This window comes from Panthera tigris, chromosome D4 (genome assembly GCF_018350195.1).
Source record: "Panthera tigris isolate Pti1 chromosome D4, P.tigris_Pti1_mat1.1, whole genome shotgun sequence".
In the NCBI taxonomy this organism is placed as follows: Eukaryota; Metazoa; Chordata; class Mammalia; order Carnivora; family Felidae; genus Panthera; species Panthera tigris.
The window spans coordinates 60,576,477-60,587,959 of NC_056672.1; the positions used below are offsets into that span (position 1 = coordinate 60,576,477).

An 11,483-nucleotide genomic window follows, 5' to 3' on the forward strand; every position below is an offset into this window, starting at 1 on the left:
TTATCAATGAACAAGAGGTACAGTTTAGGAACAGAACCTTGGCCAGATGGGAAAGTTTCTGGTCTAACCACTCATCAAACTTTAGGAAGCAGGTAGTCCTGGGCTCAAAGTCTGGCTTACCAGTCATTAGTGGTGCAACTTTGGGGGAGTCGCTCACTCTCCTGACCTTCAGTTTCCTTGTCTGTGAAGTGAGAATAAACAATTCCTCTTTCACAGCAAGTTTATTGTGAAGATTAAATAGTTACAACAGCGAATGTACTTCGAGTACTCACGTGTGCCAGGCACTGTTCTGAGCATTTTTCATATCATTAACTCCCTTGGTAAGATAATGCATACGTGCATGTAAGGTACTTAACACAGTACTTAGCTCTTGTTAGGCATGCAACTAATAACAATTATAGTAATAATACCAGCAGATCAGTGGCAAGATCAGTGCTTCCTGAGGCTCCCATGCCGTTATTTGGTCTATGGCGGTTGTGTGCTCCACCAAAGTCAGCCTTGCTGTGGCATTCACTCTGGATCCCAGTCTGCTGCTGGAGTCTCTCCCTCATCCATGGTGTCCTTCACCAAAGACAGCTCACAAGTAATGCTGTGTACCACCCCCAACCAAGTCACCTCTTCCTCAGAGGGATGTCCCCAGGTTCCTCAACTTTCCCTGGCCACTAGTCTGCTCATGGTTTTCTTCGAGTGATGTCCAGAACTGACCACAAGCCCTCCATATGGACCAAGAAGCACACAGAATAACAGGAGCATCCCTCTGTGTTCAGGCCTCTGGGCTGCTGTCCTTGCAGTCTGGGGTCACCTGCATTTTGCTGGCAGCCACATCGCACCGTGGTCCTCTAAGAGCCCCAGGTTTGCTCTCTGTGGACTTGTTGTTGTGCTGTTTCAGATGAACAGCAAGCCAGATCTCCCTGAGCCTGCTGACCAGCAGTTTAACGCAGGGGCCTGTGAACAGGGCCAAAACATTTCACTCGTGATTATGTCCCCATGTTCCAGACTGTTAAGGGCATCCAGATTAGTAGCCACGATTACAGGTGAGTGTGGCTGAGCTGGTTGGTGGTGAACCCACATCCACGCCTAGGGACCATCCATCCCTCTCTTCTCTGTGTGATCACACAGCATTTGTAAAACCAGGACTTCTAGAAAGCCACTGAGGGTCAACACCCAAATTCCATGTTGCTGACCTCACCCTTTTAGCCTCTCAGGACTCCCAGACTCGGTTGTGTCCCCCGCTCTCTGCACTCCCGTTCACTCATCTCCCAAAGGATGCTTAGTTGCTCTGCCTGGATCCCATCCACAGTTTCCCGCCCTGCCCTCACAGGCACTCCATGGGCTCACTGAATGCACCTAGGTGCCCCCTGAGATTCTCCTCATCTCTCCTTTCCCTTGTAATTATGCTCGCCCCACTATTTCTGTTTGCTGGTCATTCTCCACCAATACGTCTGGTGTGCCTCTGTCATAGGCCCAGAGGTGAGAAAGTTCTTCATTCTTTTCTTCATCTGCTCATACCTGCTCCAAGTGCACTGTGGGAAGCCTCTTGAGTGGACTGTGACTCATTCTGGCATTGGGTGGCTGCGTGTTCCTGCAGGCTCCTCCGTTCTAGACCCCTACTTCCAGTTTCTGTGTCCCGAACTGGGGGGGGTGGAGAGGGGGGTTAATTGTATCGAACCACAACATACAGGCAGAAAGTGCACAAATCTTAATTCACAGGTCAGTTTTCATAAAGTGAACACGCCCATATGAACAGCACCAAGAACCAGAACATGACCAGCACCCAGAAGCCCCCGTTGGGTCCCTGCCAGTCACTATCCTCCCTCAGGGTAACCGGTATCCTGACTGCTAACACTGTAGATTGGTCTGGGCCTTTTCTTGGTCTTGGTACAAAATGGAATCACCGCCTGTGTCCGCTTTTGTGTCTGGCTTCTCTCACTCAACGTTGCGTTTGTGAGATTTATCCATATTGTTGTATGTGATTGTGGGTCTTTTGTTCTCATGGCCTTGTGGCCTTAGCCCTTCACAATCTGACTTGATCATGTGGATCCATGTGGGGCCCCTTGGTTTGTCTCCACCCGCCCCCAGCTGGGTCGGTTGCAAGTCTCACCTGTATCCTCACCTCTGGTCTCACCCTTCAACCTACCCTGCATTTACCCTGCCAGACAAACCTCTCCAACACTTGGCTCCAATCATGTCCTCACAGCTCAAAACATTCTATGGCTCCCTGTCATCTATGGGGCACTAACTCCCAAGACTGGGGTTATAGGCTACTGACAATCTGGCTTCAATGGTCCCAGCTTCGCACCTGCTCTATCTCCCCATGCCTTCTAACTACTCAGGACGTATTAGCAGGTCCATAATCATGCCTGCCCTTTTCTGCCTCTGTAACTTTTGCTTGTGCTATTCCTTCAACCTGAATGTTCTTCCCGCTCTTCCTCCCATTGGTGAAATCCTTCACGACTGAGATCAGATGTCACGTCCCTGTGATGCCTCCTCTAGTCACCCAGCAGAAGTAATTGCTACCTTCTCCCAGCTCCCATGGTGAGGCTTGGCTCATGCTGAGAGGTATCACTTATCACTTCTTTAAAAGTTAATTACCACATTTCACCCATTCTGAGACCCACATTTGTATTCGTCTCTAGCATCAGGATGCACCTTGCCATTGATGGCATCTTATAATTGGCAGTATTTTTTCCTTTCTCAGTGATACATAAAATAATGGTGTCTTAGATTCGATGAAATACAGTTTTTTCATTTTTTATCTCAGCACATTCTAGAAAGAGTCTCTGACACCACACTGTGTTGTATAGTTAGTCTACCTCTCTGTGTCCTCTTCCACATGTGAGACCATAGGCACACACAAGCACACAATCTGGGTTTGTTGAATGAATAGGTGTGCATTTTTCATTATTACCTGAACGACTTCTACATGTGTTTCTACAATGGGGAGAGGGCGTGCCGTGGGGAAGTCCCCTCCATGTGGCTCTTCATGAGGTTCGTCACAAAGGGCAGAGGATTACCCTTTCCTTCCAGGGTACGGAGGGCCAGGTGACAGTGGGGGAGTCTCACTTCCCTGGGGCTGGCACAGCTCGGAGGGGGAAGGCTACATATGATTAATTTAATGCCAAATCCTTAATCAGCAAAGCAAGCTTCAATTATGACATCCTTCCTATCGGGTAAATATGATTTGCTTTTCAAGGATCTTATTTATGGCCTGGTTTTCAGGAGCGCGCTGAGACAGGAAGCTGTACATCCTATCCTGCCAATCTTGCTCCAAGCTTTAAATAACAACAGTGAGCCTTTTCATTTGCCTTTTCCTAACAAAATCAGTTATTCCCTCTGCCCTATCCCCCAATCCAGCTCTATAGTATATTAAATAGCAAAGGACACAGGTAGGCCGGCATCTGGCTTTAGTGATATTTCGGTTACTCTTTGCCCTTTCCTTAACATTCCAGCTGTTCAAATTCCATAGCTGATTTTAGTAAACTCCAGCATGTTCTATCATTTTCCACGTGCTTCTAAAATTTGGAAATACAGTGTACGTCATCAGATGCTTTGGGATGATCGACTTGCTGTGATTAATGGTACCGTATCTTCCTGGTATTGCACCATCTTGCACAAGGAAGTATAAGATCTTCTGACTCCAGATGGACCTGTGCCTATGTTTGAAAGACTGGTTTGGGGGATGCCTGGGTGGCTCAGTCAGTTAAGCATCTGACTTGGGCCCAGGTCATTATCTCACAGTTCATGAGTTCAAGCCCCACATCGAGCTCTCTGCCATCAGCAAAGAGCCTGCTTCGGATCCTGTCCCCCTCTCTCTCTGCCCCTCCCTCACTCACACTCTCTCTCTCAAAAATAAACAAACACTTAAAATAAATAAATAAAAGACTGGTTTGGAAGGAACTCTGCGCCTACGTTCATCAGGGATCCTGAACAGGCTAACAGCTTTATAGGATTTGTTCCAGTTTTAGATCAGCTTGATGAAGAATTCACTATATGTATCAGGTGTTGCTTTCTGTTGGATGGTTTTCTTGGGTATTTCAAGGGCATGGAGATTGCCAGGCCGATGAGCATGATAAAGTTCAATTGCATGGCCATCTGGACTTCCTTTGGGGAGTTTTTTTGATTGATATCTTTATTTTGTCAGGATCTTGGAAAGCACTTAATTCTTTTATACGATGTTCATTATCTTTTAGCAAATTAGATGCCTCTGGGAATTTTCTAAATTCCATCTTCTCCTTTAAAAGATGGATACAATCAGTTGCAATGTGAAAGAAACAAATAAAAAGTTTCTTGCTGTCAAGAGCAGTGACCTCTGGCTAATAGGACCGAAAGAGAGAAGTAATGGAAGGGTAAAAAGAGATTTATTTTTCACCTTCTATCCTTCTGTACTGTTGTGGTTTTTTTTTGTTTGTTTACTATGAGCATATATTTCTTTTATTAAAGAAAAAAAAAGCTTCCTGTACCACTTTGCTCTCTGTTTTATTATTGCTTTTGGTTCTATTTTTCTCCCTCTTATATTTTCATTTTGAGACGTTCAGCTAGAGGATGACTCAGTTCATTAAAAAAAAATCCCAACAACAAAACAACAAAAAGATTGAAGAAAAACCCCACTACATTTGGTTTCTACTGTTTACTATCACTTTTCCTCTTCAATTTTCTTTTTATTTATGCTTTGATTTTTTTTCAATATTAGGGTTAATCTTATATTAGAAACAAAGTAAAACCCTTCAGTCTCTAAAACATAAACTTATCTGGGGAGAGTTAGGGACCCTGTGGAGAATCTGGGGATCCCCTTGGCAGAGGAAAGCACAGACACACAGCTTCAGAGATTGTACCCCCAGAATATCTCTTCAATACAATCTAGGGCACAATGTCCTTTCTATATATTATCTCATTAATTGGTCTCATTAATAATTCTGTAAGGCATTCTTATGCCCATTTTACAGAAGATAAAATGGAGTCTTAGGCTGAATGTCAAGCGAGCACAGGAGAAGTGACAAACTTTGGGGCTATAATTCTGGATTTAAGAGGCCAACCTGTCTTTTCTATCACACCATAGTTTAAGGTTAAGTGAACTGTTGATTTTCTAGCTTCTCCTATTGTTTCTGTTCCCTTTGTTAAAAGTGGATACCTGATGCCTCATTGCTTGTTTCTTTTAGCAAGATCCCCCTTGGCTTGCATGTTCTTCTATCTTATGCTGGTATGAGTCTCCAAGGGAGTCAGTTTGATTTATTGTCACCTTGGAGGTCCTCAAGAAACACCCCAGAAGGGTCATAGGACCTGGAGTTCAATGTTTCTCACTTCAGCACCCCTGTCGCTTAATGACGCAGACCCTAAGAGCAAGGAAGGGAGGTGGGGTGCAGGGAGGAGAAACAGAGGGAACCCAAGAAGGAGACATGGGGACTGCATTTTGTTCCCAGTGTGCTGGCACTTGGGAAGCTCCTTGGCCTCAGCTTCCTTCTTTTAAAATAGCGTGAATGATGATCATGGGTAATTTTAACAACTCCAAGAGCGTGCTGGGCTTTTACCAGGGGCTGCGCTCTGAGTTTGGCACTTTATAACTAGAAAAGGGCAGCGCTGGGATTCTAAGCCGGGTCTGAAAGCCTCCAGGGCCCTCTACCCTATTACCCTATGCTCTACTACCCCCACTATGATACCCCAACACGTCCATTCTCCTGAAATGGCTGGCAGGAAGATCAAAGGGACAGGAAAGGAGAAATGCCACACCCTTCCAAATATCTTTTCTCTCTTTTTGTGAAAATTATTTCTTGCCAAAGTCTACATTTTTAATGTTCATGAAAATGATATTATGATCAATAAAAAATTAATGTTCTGTGTCTATTCTTAGGCATTTATTTGTCTCCCAATCCACAATGATAACATGAACTGACTTTGGAAGAAATATCACTCATTTGGGGGCATTTCCTCCCTACCTCACGTAACCAGAGTGTTACTAGGGCTTGCTGCTGTTACGGTATCTCTGTATACATGTGTTTGGAGGATTTAGCCAAGACAGAGCAGGACCAGTGTCCCTCATTGTGGAGATCTGATCAGCTTTCGTACTGGCTGCTTCCGGTCCCGACAGGCCAACCATCCCAGCTCTGTACCGCTGTGCACACGATACCCTCTGCCTGGAAAGCTTTTCCCTCTAACTCTAAACCACATCCAGTTTTCAGAGCCCACATTAAATTCCACCTCCTCCATGAAGTCTTCCCTGGTCACTCCTCCAAGGAGACAAGCCCTCTGCCTTCTGAGCGCTCAGCCCCTGTCTCCCACCGAGCACGTCCAACCTCCTCGCACCATCACTGCCAGTGCTCAAGACCCCTCGCCCACCAGGCTGCAGCTGTCTTTCTCTGCCTCCTCTTCAGCCCCACCCAGGGCCTGGCAGGTAGTAGGTCCTCGGAGGGCGTCTGTTGACATGCACTGATGATGCCCAAGACTCATCTTCACTTTTTCCTGCTCGGCTCTCAGAGTCCTCCTGGTCAGATTCATTGTCACTCCTTCTGGCCCTCCGTGTACCCTGTTCTCATTTTGTCCCCTCACTATTCACTTGACACTGCATGTTTTGGTAATCCACTGCTGCCATCACAAACCACTCCAAGATTCTGTGGCTTAAAATAGCAACCGTTTTGCTTATGACTATTATCTGAGCTGGGCTCAGCTGGGCAGTTCTGCTGGTCTTGCTGGTTGGTCACTCATGTGGCTGCATTCAGTTGGCAGGTTGGCCGTAGGCTGGGCTCAGCTGGGGACGCTGGCACATTTGGGATTCTCTGTCTTTCCAGTTAGTCTTGGAGACTCTCCCTTTCCACATGGCCTCTGTGCACAGTCTCTCCATGAGGCTTCCCCAGGAGGGTAGCCAGTTTTTTATGTGTCAGCTCAGGACTCTGAGAGGAAAAAGCAGAAACCCCAGGCTCTCTTATGGTTTAGGCCCAGAACAGAGACAATGTCACCTCCATCACATTTCATGGGGCAGTAAGTCACAGACCTAGCCCAGACTCAAGGGGAGAGGACTTCAAACCATCATAGACACCGAGAGACATAGTTCACTGGGGCCACCTACCCCGTCGGTGTTCCCTGCCACCACTGCACACATCAGGGCTGTTTGACCTGTTTGACTCTGTGCCTGTCCTGTTCCCATGAGTGCACCCCTGGAGGGCAGGGGCTGTGTCCCCAGGGCCTGCACAGTGCCTGGCACAGAGTGAAGAACTTAGTAGAACTTAGTAGAAATTCCCCAAACGGGGTCAGGAAACCTGGGCTCTGGATGAGTTGCCACAGCAAGACCGTGGGTATCCCTGACCCTCTCCAGACCTCAGTTTCCCCATCTATACCAAGAGAGGTTAAACAGATCTTTAAGATCTTTTGAGTGTAGCTGACATTCCGTGATTCCAGTGGGCACGGTACTGGCCATGGGCCACATGTCACGTCTGGCTGTTCCCTGGACAGGCTGTTTTTAGGCCTCTGCTCTTCACACATTATGCTTTCTGCCTGTACAATCATATTCTTTTCCCGCTCATCTTTTCAAGGCATAATGTACATTTTTAACCTCATTTGCAGAGGTTGAGTTAACGACTTCCTCGGCTCAAGACACATTCATCATTCGTTCATTCCATGCAACGCCCTTCTGCTTTGTTTTCCGCTTCATCCTTGGTCCCCATTCCTCCCCCACCCCCAACATGGTCACCCCTTCAATGTGCTTACATGTCACATGTTACCTACCCTTGTACAATATCCGTCCCTCTGGCAATGGGTGGCCACGCCCCCTCCACCTCTCCGTTTTCACAAACACTGTAGACCGACATTCTTAGACATCTCTCCTTGTGCACCTGCAGGGCAGTGGCTCTAAAGTGCATACCTAGGATTTGGGACTGCGCGGATCCTGGGATGTGAATCAGTCTAACCAGGCAACAGAATCAGCTTGAGTGTTTAAAACACAGGGACTTGCATGCAGGGAATTGGTTACTTGGAGAATGGAAAGGCTGAGAAGCTACATGGGGACAGTGAAGCAGCCAGAAATTAGCAACAGTGGAGAAGTGCTACAGGAGGACCAGAGAGGGGAGGGATTATCTGGTAAATCTGGAGTCATAACTCACCAGTCCTGGTCCCTTGGAAGGAGGCACAGCTGCTGCTTGGAGATGCCACCTGCGGCTGAGGAGAGGACGAGAGATACCCTGGTTTCTCCCTTCTGTCCTCCAACTTCCTGTCAGTGCCTCTTAGTGGGAGCCAGCTGACAAGGAACTTGGAAAACACCGCCTGCAGGGACCAGAGCCACTCAATACAGAGCAACGCAGCAGCAGAGGACAAGGAACACGTATCTCAGGGCACACAGCCTGGGGCCGGCTCCGCAGTGGGCACATACCCAGTGTCACAAAAACCTGCCAGACTGCTCTCCAGATGGCTGTGCCGCTTCACACAGCCCACATCCTTAACAACACTTAGCATTATCCAACTTTCTCATTTTTTAAATTGATGGGTAAGAAATTGAATCTTGCTGTTGTAGTTTGGGTTTTTCTCAATGACCGGTGAGGTTGAGCATCTCTGCATGTATTTATACGAGTTTCTGCTTCTGTGAAATGGCTTCTTCCTGGTTTGCAAATAGTTCCTGTATAAATCTAGCTCTTAGCCCCTTGTGAGCCCCTTGTCAGATTTAGGCATTGAAAATATCTCTTCCCTCTGTATCAGCTTTGTGACCTTCATTTAGAAAGAAATCTTTAACCTGGGTGGCTCAGTCGGTTAAGCATCTAACTCTTGGCTTCGGCTCAGGTCATAATCTCACGGTTTGTGAGTTCGAGCCCCACGTTCGGCTCTGTGCTGACAGTGTGGAGTCTGCTTGGGATTCTCTCTCTCCCTCTCTCTCTCTCTCTCTCTCTCTGCCCTTCTCCCATTCGCTCTATCTCTCTCTTAAAAATAAATAAATGAACTTAAAATAAATTTTTAAAGAAATCTTTAGGGGGGCATGGGTGGCTCAGTTGGTTGAGCGTCCAGCTTCAGCTCAGGTCATGATCTTTCAGTTTGTGAGTTTGAGCCCCACGTTGGGCTCTGTGCTGACAGGTCAGAGCTTGGAGCCTGCTTCAGATTCTGTGTCTCCCTCTCTCTCTCTCTGCACCCCACGCCCCACCCCGGTTGTGCTCTGTCCTCCCACCCCTCTCAAAAATAAACATTAAAAAAAATTTTAATGAAAAGAAATCTTCAGTTTTGATGGAGTTAAACCTACAATTTGCCAGTGCTATCACCGTGGGTGGGTCATGTCCCCTGGCTGTGCTGTGCTGTAATTCTCTAAGTGTGCAACTGCAGAGAGAGGGCAAGAAGCTTGGTCTTTTCTCCAGGTTCCCTCCATGGCCCAGTTTTGAGCTATTGTCTCAGGGAGATGTTCTCTGCTCTGTTCCCAGGCTGCGTATTCATCACTAAAGAAACCTTTGTTTTCTGGGTGTCAGCTTCCCAGAGAACATACTAGACATTGTCTTCACAAACAACACCACAGTTGCAAATAGCAAGGCAGAATATGAAGGAAAGACACATGCAACAAAATTGGTTTCCAAACCAGGCCCCTGTCAGGAAACTGTAAGGAAAGGAAGTAAATAGAAAATTGAAAGTTGGCATTTCTCAGTTCTCACTTTTCTCAGGTGCCGTGTCTCGAGGAAATATATGCATCTCAAGTTCATTTCCATTCTCCTCATTTCATCAAAGTATTCAGAAAGCTGTACATGGTTGCAAGGAGACAGAAGGAGCTTTGGATACATGTCGGACAGACCCCACTCCAGCATGTGGCCACTCTGAGGTTTCCCGTAAGTCACCCCACTGCTTTGAGCTCAGGTTCCCCCAACGTGGAAAATGACATTTACCATGGATACCTTTCCAAAGAAGCTTTAGAGAGTGGAAATGAAGTGTTTGCATTTTTTAAAGATCTTTCTTTAGTGATAGACATTTTTTTTTAAGTTTATTTATTTATTTTGAGAGAGATAGTGCACAGGAGGGACAAAGAGACAGAGGAGAGAAAGAGAAAGAGAAAGAGAAAGAAAGAGAAAGAGAAAGAGAAAGAGAAAGAGAAAGAGAAAGAGAAAGAGAAAGAGAAAGAAAGAGAGAGAGAGAGAGAGAGAGAGTCCCAAGCAGGCTCTGCGCTGCCAGTACAGAGCTCGATGTGGGACTCGAACTCACGAATGAATCAGGAGATCATGACCTGAGCTGAAATCAAGAGTCAGATGCTTAACTGACTGAGCCATCCAGGTGCCCCTGCAATTATAGATTTTTAAAGCACCTATTGTGTGCTAGGCACTAAGGTTTCTTTTTTTCATTTAATTTTCCCAGCCATCACAGGAAGAGAAATTTAGTACCCCCATCTTACAGATGGCAAGACTGAGAGTCAGGTGTGCAGAGAGGTTAAGTCAGTTCCCAGGCTTAAACAACTAGGATTGCTATGCCCTTGCCCTTAGTTGGACTGGAAACTGTCGGAGGAGGTCACTAACGGGACATGAGCGCTGGTTGACCTGGGAGCTGGACCCCAACACGAGAGGCTCCCCGTCCCTCCCCTGTCCTTGCACTGCGGGTTCCTCTTGCCTTCCCTGCTCCCAGGGGCTGCCCCAAGGACATGGCCTTGGGATAGCAAGGTGGTGTTAAGACCATCTGGCTGTATACATGACTTAACCCAGTTAAGGCCTCTGAATAAACTTTTAAGAGGTGGTGGGTGGGTGTGGAGATCTACTCGTCTTGCGGCGTCCAAGACAAGCCTCTTATGTAAGTTCTCTTGCTTATCAAACCTGCCACCTACCCATCTGGAGGGGCCTGCCTCTTCCTCTTCCTTCCTTCCTCTCCCTGCCCTCCACATACAGGGCCCATTTCAGATCACACCCAGGAAGCTCCCAAAGAGCCTGCAAAACAACAGAAACATGGAGCTGTCTGGGATGGGGGCTTTGGCTCTTCCATCAGACATTTCTCAAGTTCTTTCAGGCCAAAAAGTTAACTCCTGGGAAATATGAAAGAGCCACAGCCCCCCTCTTCCTGCCCTGGGAACCCAAATGCAGATGGTGCAGCCCAGAGCTTCCCTCCCCTCCCCCGGCTCAGGCACTCTTGTAGCCCTGGCAGCCCCAGGGATCCCCTGCTGAGACTTGGGGGCTCCCTTGAGATGGCAGTGAGGTGGTTCCTATGGCTCCGAGCAAGCGGGAAAAGGGTGGGAAGACTTCGCCTACCCCAAGGGACAGAAGGTGAGTGACAGCCCCTAGGAGTGCAGCTTCTCATTAATACAGCGGGATCCAGAAAAACCAAGGCCATCCCCGGGAGTGAGGTTTTTCCCTTAGGCCTGTGGGGCCAGATGTCCCAGGTCCCCAGCCCCTGCTCCACTGCCAGGAGATGATGCTACCTGCCGACACAGGACAGAGGGGCTTGAGGGAAGAACCTGGGGGTCTGAGGGTGAGGCAGGGTGACTTGGGGTAAACACAGCCATAGGCATGCTCTGTGTCATTGCTACCTCTGGGTGTCACCTGCCAGTTTAGGCT

General features: G+C 47.5%; 1 long non-coding RNA gene across 1 annotated transcript; it reads right to left on the reverse strand.

Annotated features, from left to right (window-relative positions):
- Positions 1 to 262: 262 nt before the first annotated feature.
- Positions 263 to 8,382, reverse strand: LOC102950498. The gene is made up of 3 exons (XR_006210735.1): positions 7,714 to 8,382; positions 1,510 to 1,632; positions 263 to 945 (listed from the first exon to the last, which is right to left on the reverse strand). It is a non-coding gene; the product is annotated as an uncharacterized LOC102950498 (long non-coding RNA).
- Positions 8,383 to 11,483: the final 3,101 nt, after the last annotated feature.